Source organism: Talpa europaea (genome assembly GCF_964194135.1).
Source record: "Talpa europaea genome assembly, chromosome: 1".
In the NCBI taxonomy this organism is placed as follows: Eukaryota; Metazoa; Chordata; class Mammalia; order Eulipotyphla; family Talpidae; genus Talpa; species Talpa europaea.
This window is the reverse complement of record NC_140073.1, coordinates 71,592,081-71,606,159: the sequence shown is the minus strand read 5'-3', so window position 1 is coordinate 71,606,159 and position 14,079 is coordinate 71,592,081.

The following is a 14,079-nucleotide window of genomic DNA, read 5'->3' as shown; positions in this document are numbered from 1 at the left end:
AGCAGTGATGCAGTCTCAGGAAGAAACCTGGGTGAAGGGAAGGGAAATGAATCCTAATGCTACTGTGACTAATAAAACTTCATGTCCCAAAACATTGCAATCATTGAATTGCACATTTCAAACAAGTGAATTTTGTGGTATGTGAATTACCTCAATATACATGTTTATGCCCTTCTCTTCATTCCTCCTCCCTTGCTCTGATGTCAGGCACTGGGAGGTTTTTAAGTGGATTATCTCATCACACCCTCTCTAAAACCTACTCTACCTGTGAGGGAGGGTGTAAGGTCTGGTTGAAGGTCACCCAGCTGATGAGAGGAGGCCCTGGCTCCAGACTCCATTTAGCAAGGCTAGCAGGCTGGATCATCCCTTTTTTCTTTTATTCAGTCAACGTTTATTCGTGGAATGTAAATGGCCAGCACTGAACTGGGCCAGTGGTTCCTAAACATCCATCAGAAATATCCAGAAAGCTTGTGAAAATGCTGGTTTGGCGATTCACTGGCAAGGTTCTGCCTTAGTGCTTGGGGCAGTGCCTGCTTTTGGACACTGGGTCCAGCCCAGCAGGGGACGCTTGTGGGGGAGGTGGGAGGGAAACAGCCTCCAGGGCACAGGGGCAGGATGAGGCTGAGTCACAATGCGTTTGTGATCCGGTATTAATAGAAACATAAAACCCCCATCAGCCTTTTCTTCCCCCTCTGGACAAGCCCGGACGATATGGGTTGCTCTTCCTTGAACTTGACCTCTGCTGCACATTAAACAAGAGGCAGGCGGGTCACGTGGACATCTCATTAATTCGCCCTCACTGCTGGGGGTGGGGGTGATGGGGAGACAACAGAGAACTGAGCTCTCAAAAGCTGCTGCTTTATCAAGGTTAACTAGTGACCGCGGGGAGGAGCGCGGGGGAGGGGCGGGGGTCCCCAGGGGCGTGGCCTTGGTGAATGGATAAATTAGAGCATCTTTTGTTTGCCTGTCAGTAGGTGCTTCCAAGGGAACCCTAGGGGTTGGGGAACTTTGTTTGCCCAAAGCGCTTAAACAATCCCCCTGCAATCCTGTTTACACTCTTCATTTGTTCAGCAAACCTGCCCCTTGGATATAGCTTTGGGGTAAACTTGGGCCCAGCTGCTGGTGGAGATTGCCACACAGCCCATCTGAGACCCAGTCCCCAGGGCTGCTCTTGGCCTGCACAAGTTGGGGCAGGGGTTCCAAATGTACACAATGCTCAGCTGGATGCACTCGTGTGTGTGCGCACACACACACACACACACACACCACCTAACCTCATCTTGCTGAGCAAGTGAGTGAAACTTCCTAGTTCATGTTCCTTTTTTGCTAAGACCTGACTTTTCAAAGGTCAGAGCCTCTGCAGGATGGTCTCTGCTCTCCAGAGGACACTCCACCTCCCTCTCCCTCTTTGCTAGACTGCAGGGGAGGTGGATATGCCTTCAGGGCCTGCTGGTCTCAGAGATGGCAGAGATGTCATTTTGACAGCAACATAGGCCTCAGTCCTGTGGATGGGGTTCCCATGGTCTGTTCATCCACCTGAACCTCATGCGGGCGTTGCTCTGGGTCCTGTTACTTTGCTCCCATTTCTGGAGCTGCTGCTTGGAGGTCTAGCTATGACCCCCTGATGACCACTGGTATGGTTGGCTCTCTGCAGTTCCTGGCTGGAGGGCTGACCTCTTGGCCAGTTCACCAGTCACTACCTTCCAAACCACGGGGAGCCCAGGGGTGCTAGTCCAGTTCCCTTTGGTGCTTTCTGAACCTTTGCTACTACCATTTCTACCCTGGGGGCAGCCCAGGCTGTGGAGTTTGGGTCTTGGGTTCAAGAAGCACAGTAGATGAGGGTTTCTTTCTTCTCCCTCCCTGGGGATCCGGCCTGGGCTGCCAATGACATCAGATCCTGTGGAACCCCATGGCATTCTCAGCCAAGTCTGTCTTCTTCCTCCTCCTGATGTCCCTCTTGCCCAGCTCCAACTCACCTTCCAGTCACATTCTGTGTCCTCTCTACCCTCCACAGGCTTGGAGCAAGCCTCACGACTCAGACCTTCCAGCATTGTGCTTGTTACAGTAAGGACAGCACACAACAGAGAAAACCTTTTCTCCTGCAGCAAAACCTGCCTTTCAAAATGTTTGTGCCGTGGCCTGGGGACAGCTATTTCTCTTTGCATCTTGTAATAATAACCCTAATCCTCCCTGAGGCATTGGGTGCCTCTGGCAGGTTAGCAGGAAGGTCACAAAAGATGAAAAGAGAAAAAAAAGGTGCACATTCCCGCTTCTCTAACTGTATTATTCCGTTACATGTTAGTCTGCCCTGGGCAGGTCCTGCAGGGGTATGGGGCACACACAGGAGAGGAGGTGGTCCCAGCTGCACCCCTGCTTCTGCCAGCATCTGGAAAAGAGGGCAAAGTGTCCCTGCCACAGCTTAGTGAGTGACCAAATACCTGTGACGTGGGAATGAGAAAGTCTGTGCCATAAAGTATGAGGATTAAAAGATTAAATTCCTGGTGTAGACCTGAGGTCTCACCAGTGCACCGCCCAGTTTACTGAAGTAGGTTTGGAGAGGTATTGGGTTCACAGAGCAGCTTCAGCCTGCCTTAAGGCCAGCTAGCCCATAAGGGCCCTGAGAACAGGTGCTCACTCTCTGCCTTCCTCCTCAGAGCAATCTTGGTGGGTGTGACAATGCCCAGACTGAAGGACACTGTCCCCAAGTGCGCAGGGCAGATAGGAATCCTCTCCCAAGTGGATGTGTTTGATAATATGATACAAACCATGTTTGCATGGGTGTGATACAGAGGAAGCCTGTGCTCCCAAGGCTCTGTCACCCCAAGAAGCTACATACTGAGGGGAAATGGGAAGGGAGCTTGGGAGAGGAAGTCACTTTCCACCCAGGTTGCCCTAAAATGACTTGCTTGGCACCTCTTGCCTCAGTTTCCCCATCATGCCCTGAACATCAAGCTAAAGCAAATGGCCTGGGGGCAGCAGTTCGGAAGCACACCACAGCTACAAGATCAAAAGCAGTCTTCTTACTGCTGGTGAGGGTGGCTTGCATGAAGGTCAAGATAAAACCCGCCTGGCCCGCGGGGATGGGTGGGGAGAAGCTGCCGGAGTGTTGTGCTTGGCGCAGGGCTGGGCTGGCCGTTGCCTCGGTAGCTGAGAACATGGGTTCTGGTCACGCTTGCCTCTGCTCCAATCCTATTACTCAGTGCGGTTGGGCTCCGAAAATAGCCCCTGTCAGCCCCATCATCACAGTTCAGCATTTCCACCACCAGCCACTTATTGTTCCTCCTGGACATAGTCATCGTTAACCCCTCCTATGCCAGTCCGCCAGGGGTCCCGGGGCTGACTATCCCCTCTGGGGAAATTTTCTTTTCGCTCTCCTTCCTCACCTCAGGAAGATCCCAAGGGTCTGATGTGGATTCCATGTGAAACACTGCATACATTTGGTTCATTTTAACTTGTGCAATGAACTGCCCTGCAAAGCGGTAAGTCCACAATTGATAGTGGAAAAAGTGAGACCAGGAAGGTGAAGTGACTTCCCCAAGGTCATCCAGCCAGCAGCTGGTGGAACCCAGATTTAGAGCAGAGCTGCATGATTCCAAGGCTGGCTTTGTCACCGTGCCCTGTAAACACTGCTCTTCATTTAGATCCTGTCAAAGTCCTCCTGAGACCCCTTGGTTAGCATACCCTGGTCTGGGGGCAGGGAAACTCCTGGTGATCTCCTGGTATGTTAGATTACCACCACACAGATTGCTGGAGCACACCCCACTCCCAAGTGGATGGTAACCTGGGCAGGGCCAGCCAGTCTGATGATAAAGTATAAAAATTCAGGAGCCACAGCTGTTTTGAGAGCTGCAGGACTCAAAGGGAAAAAAATATGGTGCCCAGCTCATTAACTTATACATAACAAATAAATTTCTTTTCATAACAAATAAATTTTTCAGATAAGAAAATAGAGGTTCTTTCCACTATATCAGATTGTCTCTCAAAAGAAAACAGCCAAGGGGCCTTCCTGGTGGTGCAAGGGGTTAAGATACAACCTATGAAGCAATCTGCAGCCTCTGCAGCACAAGTTCAATCCCCGGCCAGCCAGGGAGCAACACACATGGCGTGGCAGACCTCTCCTGTCTCGCCTGCTGCTCCCCTCAGCAGTGTATTTCAGTCAGTCTGCCTGTTCTGTTCTGTTCCCTGCTCTGTCTCTGGTGAATCCTCTCACCCCACCCCCCTGCACCTCTGGCCTGTACCACAGCTCTTGTATGCATAAATAAAAATTAAAATCTTTAAAAAAAAAAAAAGGAAAACAGCTAAAAACTTTACAGTGAAGACCATGGAAAATGGATGAGAGTGTCACCCAGACCTGGGTGTAGAGCAGCTTCCTCAGAAGAAGACCACCAGGACAGTGACCTTGAGGACAAACTTGAAGACCAGGCTTTGTAACCAGGCAGACCCAAAGTATGGGTCATGGGGTTAGCAAAGGGACTGACCAATGATACTGTATCGGCAATACACTGAGGCCTTAATATGTGCAAGACTGTCCTAAGAACACATTTATTAATTCATCTAGACTTCTGAAGCAGATTTTACTACTATCCCACTTTACAGATAAAAAAATCAGAGGAATTGAGAAGTAACGTGGTACTGGGAGTGAGCTCAGAAACCAGACATCTGGCTTCAGAGCTTTTGTGTAAGAACATTGTCATTAGGTATGCTTTCTGGATCATGGAGGAATTCTGCTGTGGTTGCTAGGGAGCCCCTGCCTGCCACGCAGAACCCCAGTTTCCCTACCTGTACTGTCAGGACTGGACCAAGTGCTTGGGGCCCTTCTGGTGCTGACCCATTGGCAGAAGCACCCTGTTGGGGTTCCCATGGCAGTCCTGGAAAGAGCCAGCCCTGGCTCCTGTAAGCCAAGTCCCTTTTGCTCCAGGCTCCTCAGGCTGTATCAGGTTAGCCTCCTCCCACAGTGCTGAGCAGCTACAGGCCCCTTTCTGGGAGCACCTGGGGGCAGCTTCGTGCTCTGGTCTGGATAGAGGCCTCTAAACCCTGCTCCTGTCAGTCTTTGAGTGTCTAATGTTGTCATTTAAATCGATCTACCCCAGAACCTAGGGAAGAAACTCTAGGTTTCCAAGTCCATGTGATGACCCTAAAGATCGCAGTGAGGAATATGGAGGCTCTGGACAGTCTCTCTTACCTCCAGACCCACTCAGCTGTTATGGGGAGAGCGCTCCAGGGGCCATCTGGAAACAACCTGGGTAGATCAGTGTCTACTCTAAACTCTCAGATTGACATTCAGGTGACATAAGATGACATTTGAACAGTGCCCAGCAGAGCATCCACTGCTAAGCAGCAGGAACCCTGGGCAGTCTCCCCTGCCCCTCTAGGACTCCACGCCCTCTGTCCCTCCTCAATGCCCCAGAGCCTGACCAAACTTACCACACCCACAGCTTCTTACCCACTAGCTTCTGGCTGGTTTCAGCCACTAGGCCACGTTGGCAAGAGGGAGGGTGTCTGGCCCCTGTGGAGTTGCCACAATCTGGCTGGGCCCCTTGCAGTCAGGGGGCGCTCTCCTCTGGACTCACTTGCAGGGTTCTGTAATATCCCCCTCACTCTTATCTTTTTAGGCCTAGAGGTGGGAATAGATGCCTCATGGTGCCCTACACCTTGACCTTATCTTTGTAAATAGTTCCTTTATTAAACTCAAATCCTTCTACACTAAGTGCCATTAACATTTCCTTTTACTCTCACTGGTACAATAGCAAAAAATATACAAAAAGCAAATAAATTTTTAAAACCTCATTTTGATGGACTAGAACTTAAGGCCAAGACTGCCTGTGAGTTAGTGACCTACTGGGTCTGGGTCACGGCATCTACCTCTTGCCTCCTGTGTTGTTCCTTCCTCGTACCTCAGATCTGAGATTTTACCTGGTAAAAAGGAAGCATAGGCTGCCCCTCAGGGAGGACGCTACCCCTCAGACCCAGAGAAGCAAGCTCTGAGCCCAGGGAGACCTGGGGCTGAAGGGGTATCCTCACTGCAGTCAGTGTCACAGCCCTAGCCAGAGACTGATGGCTCATGTAAGGACCGCCTGTCTCCATCGGACCTCAGAGGCTTCTGGAGGGAATCTCCACTTTGTCTCTGAGTTTTCATCCCACTCTTCTCCATCCTGTACCCCTTTTCTCTCTCACCACTGTGAAGATACAATTAATCTCTCCACCCTAAAAATAACTCCCAATATTCCCCTTAATTACTACTGAGCAAAAAGTTACCATTAGCACCTCCCTGGTGGCACAGGGATTAAAGTCTCAGAACTACCAAGCTATCGGCAGCCACTGCTGCATGAGTTCGATCCCCAACCAGGGAGCTGGTCCACATGGTGCAGCAGACCTCTCCTATCTTGCTTGCTGCTCCCCTCAGCAGTATATTTCAGTAGATCTGCCCATTCTGTGCCCACCCCCCCACCCCCCACCCCCCCACCCCTGTCTCTGGTGAATCCTCTCACACACGCACCCCACCCCCACACCTCTGGCCTACACCTCAGCTCTTGTATGCATAAGTAAATAAATAAAAATCTTTTTTAAATATTAAAAAAAGTTACCATAATTACAAAGCTTAGCCTAAGGCTCCCATCACACTTAACATTCAAATGGAGTATATAGAATAAATTGGCACAGCTATATAAATCAGTTTAGAAGAGAAAATAAAAGGAAGGATGCATTAGTCACAACTCTCAACTCAAATTTGCTTAAGTCTAAGAGGATGTTTATGAGCTCACTTAAACTGAGGCGCCCAAGGCTACCTCCTCTGAGGCACACAGTGTCCTGGGAATTACTTTCTACATTGCTAGGTTCTAGTTTCCTCTGTGTTGCCTCTGTTGCCTACAGGATCTCCCCAAGAGGTGAGAAAGATGACACCCCCAGCTCGGAACTCTCTTCCCAGCTGATGAGAAACCCTCAGGGAAGGAGAAGGCCTTACCCTCCATTTCAGCTGTTCTGCATTTGCTTGGCCCATCTCAGGCCTTGTACCCACATGCCCAGGGTCCACGAAACGATCCGAATGAGACATGTTTCCTAGGCCTGACTCAATAGGGAAGACAGCAGGGCCCTTGGTGCCTGGGGAGGAGGAAGAACAGGGCTCTAGGATGCAAGGGAGACAAAGAGGCAAATGTATTCTCCCTCTACCCTGCCCACTCCTGTTAAGCCTTAAGGATTGGTCTAGGTTTTCTGTCACCCCTGGATCTTATCTGACTTCCCAGCCTTGCCCCGGGCTCCGGCTCCAGCAGCCGCCATATCCCTGGGACTGCAGGGTACAGGATTGGGCTGTTGTCTGTTTCCTCCCACTAAATAGAAAGCTAGTAAGGCCAAAGGATGTGAATGAGAGCAAATGACAAGCACCTCCCCCCAATCTTAACTAATCAAAGTTCATTTCTCTCTCTCTTTGGACTGCTCAACATGGATATTCCTGGGGGGGGGGCACGGGGGGGCACAGGATCATTTAGGACCCCCTGGCTTTGGAGCAGCACCCTCTCTTGGAGCTGTCTGGGATTTCTGTGTACATGTGGACACAGAAAACATTTGAAAAGTGGCTAGTACGAAGACCTGAATTATTAATTTTACTTAATTTCAATTGAAATATCACGTGGATCCAGGGGCTACTTTCTTGACAGGAGCAGCTTTGGGGCTCCCCACTGGGTCTTCTGAGTTTAGTTGGAATATGGAGAAGAGAAAGAACGTGGGGGATGATTTAGAGACAGGCCCAGGAAGTGACATTCATGTCTTTATTAATCCATTGGTCAAAGCTCATCTCTCAACTTCATCCAACTGTGGTGACCGCTGGCGGCTGTGACTGAAGACCCATGAGGACCCATCGAGATCCAGGAGTGACTTTTGGCAAAATCAGAGCAGCCTTTGCCACACGCAGTGCTGATTCACCTCAATGCTTCCCAGACCTGGTACCTAGCTGGAGGGTGGAATTCATGAATGAAAATATGTGAACGTGAGTGAGAGCATGCAGATAAATATCAATATGGATGAAGCTGGTGAAAACAAAAGTGGCAAGGAGAACCCCAGGCAGATTTCTCTTCTGCTCCAGGCCACTCCCAGAGTTTGCTGGAGCTGCAGGTCACCTCACTGACCCCAGATCCTCCTTTCCAGGACCCAACATACAGGGCAAAAAACAAAAGGTCAAACACAGGCAAATGACATTCATTTAAATAGCAAATATTGACCTTGCAAGGAGATAAGCAAAATACAAAGTGCAGAAACACACAGCAAACTCCAGGTCAGGCCCAATGTGGGAGGTATGTCTCCAAGCTGGGACCCTGAGGTCAGGGACAGAGTGGGGGGTGCAGTCTTTACCTGAACCCACTACAAACTAGCCAATCAGCAGGGGTTTGGAGGCTGCACTCCAGGAACCAGTGTCTCTGTTGAAGGAATCCCAGAAGCAGGGAGAGTCGTGAAGGGAGGGGAGACTTGGTTGGGGGCAGGGGTCCCGAATTCCCATCCTGGCTCTATCTTGACCTAGTAGGCCTCAGGCAAGTCCCTGTGCTTGCCCTGGGACTTGAAGAGGGAGGCCTGGACACAGAGTTTCTAAGGTCCCTACAACCCAACAGTCCTAGAATTTACTTTCTGTTCTGTTTCCACCAATCTGCAACAGACTTCCACAATGCTTTTACCCTTCCAAGACTTCAGTTTGGCCAATTATGAAACGAGAAGAGTACTGCTAATCTGGGACTGTCCGAGAAAGAACAGAGCCTCGTGAGAGCTGTGTGGATAGACCACATCGTCAGTGAGCCTGGCCACCTGCCCCCGTGTTAAGACCCTCGGGTTTGGAGGTGATGTGGGCTCATGAGCAGTCTCCTTTAAGGAGAATAGGAACTCCTTGGGGAAAGAAACCATACCAGTGATGAGCCAATGCTGGGAGAGGCAGGGGAAGCCTGACCTGTAGTTTTTGCCAATTTATTTGGTGAGGCTACCCCCACCACGGCCAATTTCAAGCTATCAAGACATCACTGAACCGGAAAGCCATGGGCATGGACAACAAACTGGGGGTTGTCCTGGGCCCTCCCCACAGACAGCCCTGAGGGGCACCTCCCCTCTGTTCAGGTCAGCCCCTACATCTGCTGGGGTGCATAAGGCAGGCTGAGGAACTTCCTGGGGTGGCCTAGCAGCCTCTCTCAGCTGCCCCACCCCTCTGCATTGCTGCAGAGACAAGCCCCAATTGGCTTCAAGGGGGCCTCTGGGAGAGTGGGGTCAGCGGGGTTCTGCATGGCACCCATTATTGGTGGGCTAGATTGGAGGGTCCTGTTTGACTTCGCTGGCACATCTGAGTACCTACCTAGGGTCTCTCCAGGGTGACTGGTACTTGGACTCCTGGTGTCCCCAGAGGGATCATCACAAGAGAAGCAGGGGAAGCTGCATGGTCTTTTCTGACAAAGAACTTAGTGTCACTTCTGGATTCAAGGGGAGGGGATTTCAACTTCACCTCCTGATGGCGGAGTGCAAGGGCCAGTGCAGGAGAGCAGAGGGAGGCAAGTGGGGGAGGGGGACATACTGCTTGATCATCTGTAGTCCCTTAAGGGGGACCCCACATCCAAGTTTGCTCTCTGCTCATTGTCTTTGGGGCAGCCCCAGGAAGGGCTGGCTTAGAGGGTCTGATTCGGAAAGCATTACTAAGAAAAGAAAGGGTTACAATTTTCCAATTGCAACAGGGTGGTCCCCAGGAAAGGGGGAGGTTCCCTGCCCCACCCAAGGGAGGGTGGAGCTGAGCAGGAAGAGGAGAAGCAGAAGAAGAGACTGAGGAAGGAAGCTGGCTGGAGCCAGAAGGAGACCTGGAGGAGGCGCATGGAGCCTAGAGACACGTAAAGAAACTGTGCTTGTCTTTTGGTCGTGGACTGGGTGACACAGATGTGGGTGAGACCTGTGGGGAGGTGACAATGGCAGCTTTTATCTTGATGTTGATTTTGCTCTTTTCCTTCCGGGCTTGTCCGGTTGTTTGTGACCCTTTTCTGTGGGTCCCCACTGGAAGATGCTTTAGACTTGTAGCAGGCTTTGGGGCCTTGTTCTGGGCCGATCCCGTATGGATGGACTTTTACCCACGAGGGGACGGGTAACTTTGGGTGCTTCATTTAGAAACTAGACTCTTTGCCTTACCTGTATTGTTTCCTAGTTTTATTAAAGTTCCTTCCCATTAAAGTCTCCTATGTTTTGTGTTGATGCGGCGGATGGCAGAACCCATGTAGAATAGGCAGGTTTGCGGGGTTTGGGCTGCCCCTCTCCCTGTCCTATAACAGATTTGGCGACCACGAAGATTTAGGACAGCCATCCGTGGTTAGTCAGCCCCATGGGGAAATTGGCCTTCCCTATGGCACTGGCTACCATAAGCGCAATTGTGATTTTTGGTTTCTCTAGTGTGTTTGTTTCATATGTCGATTTGCTGTTAAAAAACTGTGTGTGAAGCTTTGTGATGATCTGTGTGTCTGTGTGTAATTTGTTTGTAGTGACTTGCTAAGAGATTTTAATTTGTGGAAATTTTTTCTGTGCCAGTTTTACTCAAAAGATTAGGCAGTACATTGGACCATGTGGCCAGATCAAAGATGGTGTCTGTGGCCACTTGGCGTGCTCTTGTAAAATTCAGAGGTTCTTGTTGCTAGGACTTTGGAACTTTTTTCTTTCTTTTTGTAACCTCTGCTGTCTCATTAGCATTTCTAAAGGCAATAATGGTTCTTCAGTGGTATGTTGCTTTGTCTTTGGCTACTTCCTGCTCTTTGCCTGATGCATTTTGCCAGCCAATTGTGAAGCAGTGGTGTTTAAATTAGCAAATGTATGCCTGGGTAGCCTTAAGCAGTAACTGGTAATCGCTGGTATCCTTGATGGATTCTTGGAGATAACTTGAATTTTTGCAAAGTCTGGATCAGAAAAATTAACAAGATTTTGTCTGAGTCTGAAAGGATTTGCTGCTGTGAATTTTGTCTACACAATTTGTTTTGGGCATGTTTGCCATTTTGAATACTGGATTTGTTCAATTGCTGGTGTAAGACAAGATTCTAAGTTTCTGCTTCCTACTGAGGAAGGTCTGTTATGGAAAGCACTCTTTAGGGTGCATCATGTAACTATACCAGGTTTTCATACCTGTGTTGTGTGACTTTCTAAGACATTTGATTTTGTGGAAATTGTTCTGTGCCTATCTGTTATAGGACAGGGAGAGGGGCAGCCCAAACCCCGCAAACCTGCCTATTCTACATGGGTTCTGCCATCCGCCGCATCAACACAAAACATAGGAGACTTTAATGGGAAGGAACTTTAATAAAACTAGGAAACAATACAGGTAAGGCAAAGAGTCTAGTTTCTAAATGAAGCACCCAAAGTTACCCGTCCCCTCGTGGGTAAAAGTCCATCCATACGGGATCGGCCCAGAACAAGGCCCCAAAGCCTGCTACAAGTCTAAAGCATCTTCCAGTGGGGACCCACAGAAAAGGGTCACAAACAACCGGACAAGCCCGGAAGGAAAAGAGCAAAATCAACATCAAGATAAAAGCTGCCATTGTCACCTCCCCACAGGTCTCACCCACATCTGTGTCACCCAGTCCACGACCAAAAGACAAGCACAGTTTCTTTACGTGTCTCTAGGCTCCATGCGCCTCCTCCAGGTCTCCTTCTGGCTCCAGCCAGCTTCCTTCCTCAGTCTCTTCTTCTGCTTCTCCTCTTCCTGCTCAGCTCCACCCTCCCTTGGGTGGGGCAGGGAACCTCCCCCTTTCCTGGGGACCACCCTGTTGCAATATAACATGATAGTTAAGATTATTTTGAGTAATCACTGTGTGGCAGACAGGGACTGCCCTTAAGTACACATCTCCCTTCTTTCTCACAATAATCTGTGGGGTAGGATCTGTTAGTGTCCCCGTTTTACAGATGGAGAAACTGAGGCATACAGCAGTTAGGCAGCAGATGCCATAATTTACCTGGAATAAGCATGGGCAGGATTAGATCCTGGCATCAAACCCCAGAATCCAGCCGAGCCCATCACCATTGGTCTTTGGGTTTCTTTCCAGGGAAAGCCACAGAAGGAACAGCCAGCCAGCCTCCAGCATCAACAGACTTACTGCTCACCAGTGCCACTGAGCCTCAGCTTTCTTACCCATGAAACTGGGTAACAGTGCCCATGCCCTGGGCTTGCCAGGGTGTGATAGGGACTCCCGTGCAGCAGGTGTAGGGTAAGGGTATGGTATTGCACATGCATTAAGTCCCTTCCTTTTTGCCCTTAAGAAGGAAACTTGAGGGTCTCCCCAGCAGCACAGCAGTTGAGTGATGGGCTACGAAGCTGCCCGCAGCCTCTGCAGCGCCAGTTCGTTCCCTGGCCGCTGGGGGAGGGTCCCACATGGCGCGCAGACCTTTCCTGCCGCCCGCTGCTCCCCACAGCAGTGTGTTTCCTCAGTCTGCCTGTTCTGCTCTCCGCTCTGGCTCTGGTGAATTCTCTCTCCCTCCCGTGCTTCTGACTATATCCAGTGCGTGTATGTATAAATAAATAAATAAATAAATAAATAAAATCTTAAAAAAAAAAAAAAGAAGGAAACTTGAACACAGTGCACATAGCAAAACTGCATTGTTTCCCAAGAGCATGGGGACATTAGAATTCTGGTGATGCCGCGAACCCTCTGGAAAAGGGTAAAAATTACCATAATCATATTCAGCGCTTACCAAATACTTTCTAGCATCTACTGCGTGCCAGGCGTAGGTGCTTTAACCCTCCACAAATGCTGCTGTATGTGAAAAGGGAGTCTGAGATTCCACATTTAAACATTGGATATGGGCCTCCCTGGTGGCGCAGCGGTTGAGCGCTGGGTTGCGAAGCTGCCTGCAGCCTCTGCACCGCTGGTTCGACCCCCGGCTGCTCCCCGGCCACTGGAGGAGGGTCCCGCATGGAGCGCAGACCTCTCCTGCTGCCCGCTGCTCCCCTGAGCAGTGTACTTCGGTCCTTCTGCCTGCTCTGCTCCCCGCTCTGGCTCTGGTGAATTCTCTCACCCTCCTGCACTTCTGACTATATCCAGTGCTTGTATAAATAAATAAATAAATCTTTAAAAAAAAAATAAACATTGGATATGATTCCCAAGGCAGTAACCATAGAACAGAGATTCAAACCCAGGGCCGTGGCATTTCCTACATTCCCTCCATGGCGCCAGAGGCACTGCCCAAATGCAGAAGCTCAGTATGCAGAGGCAAAAAGCCTAGAAGTTGCCTCTGGGGAGGGGAAATAACAGCCCCCTACTGTCAATTGCACTAATGAGTTAGTGCCCTGTGGCCAAATGGCATCAAATCCAAACTCCTCAGGCAGCTTGCAGGCCCCTGCCTGCTCTGGGTCCCCATGGCCTTCTGCTCTCATTTCCTTCCACATTACCCCCCTCAGCCCCCTTGTGTCCCTTGCAAGTTACACTCCCACCTCAGGGCCTTTGCACTTGCTATTCCCCTCATGCCACAGTGCTCTACCCACAGACCTGGGCGTGGGCTGCCCTTCATCTCATTCAGGCCTGAGCTCAAAAGGTGCCTCCTCAGAGAGGGCTTCCTGACTATTCTCCATTATATCCATCCCACTCAGTCCCCTTCATTGGCCTTTTTTGTTTGTTTGTTTCCAGATGGCACTCAACACTACCTAAGTTACACTGGGTATTTGTCTCCTTATGGAGATGTACTGCCTGTCTTCCCCACTACAGTGCCAGGCACAGAAGGCCAAGGGCTTCATCTGTGCTGGTCACTGCTCCACCCCTGTGGTCTAGAGCAGAGACTATATGTGGTGGGCACTCAAGAAGCAGCCCCAGAACACAGGGAAGACTGGTTGGCAAGACAGAGGGCAGGATGCTGAGAAACTTGGCTTAACGGTCACCCAGAAGGAACATCTCCTTGTGCATATAACAAATCAGCATTGTTTTTGTTGTTAATCAGAGCTTCATTGGCCTGTCCAGAATGGCCATGTTTTTGTCACTGAATCCAGGATTTTCAGAAACTCTTTCCTAGCAAAGAAATGCTGTTCTTCAGCTGACCATGACTGCATTACAAGCATTGCCCCAGAAAGGGGGTGCAAGGTGGTCATAATATTTTAATAAC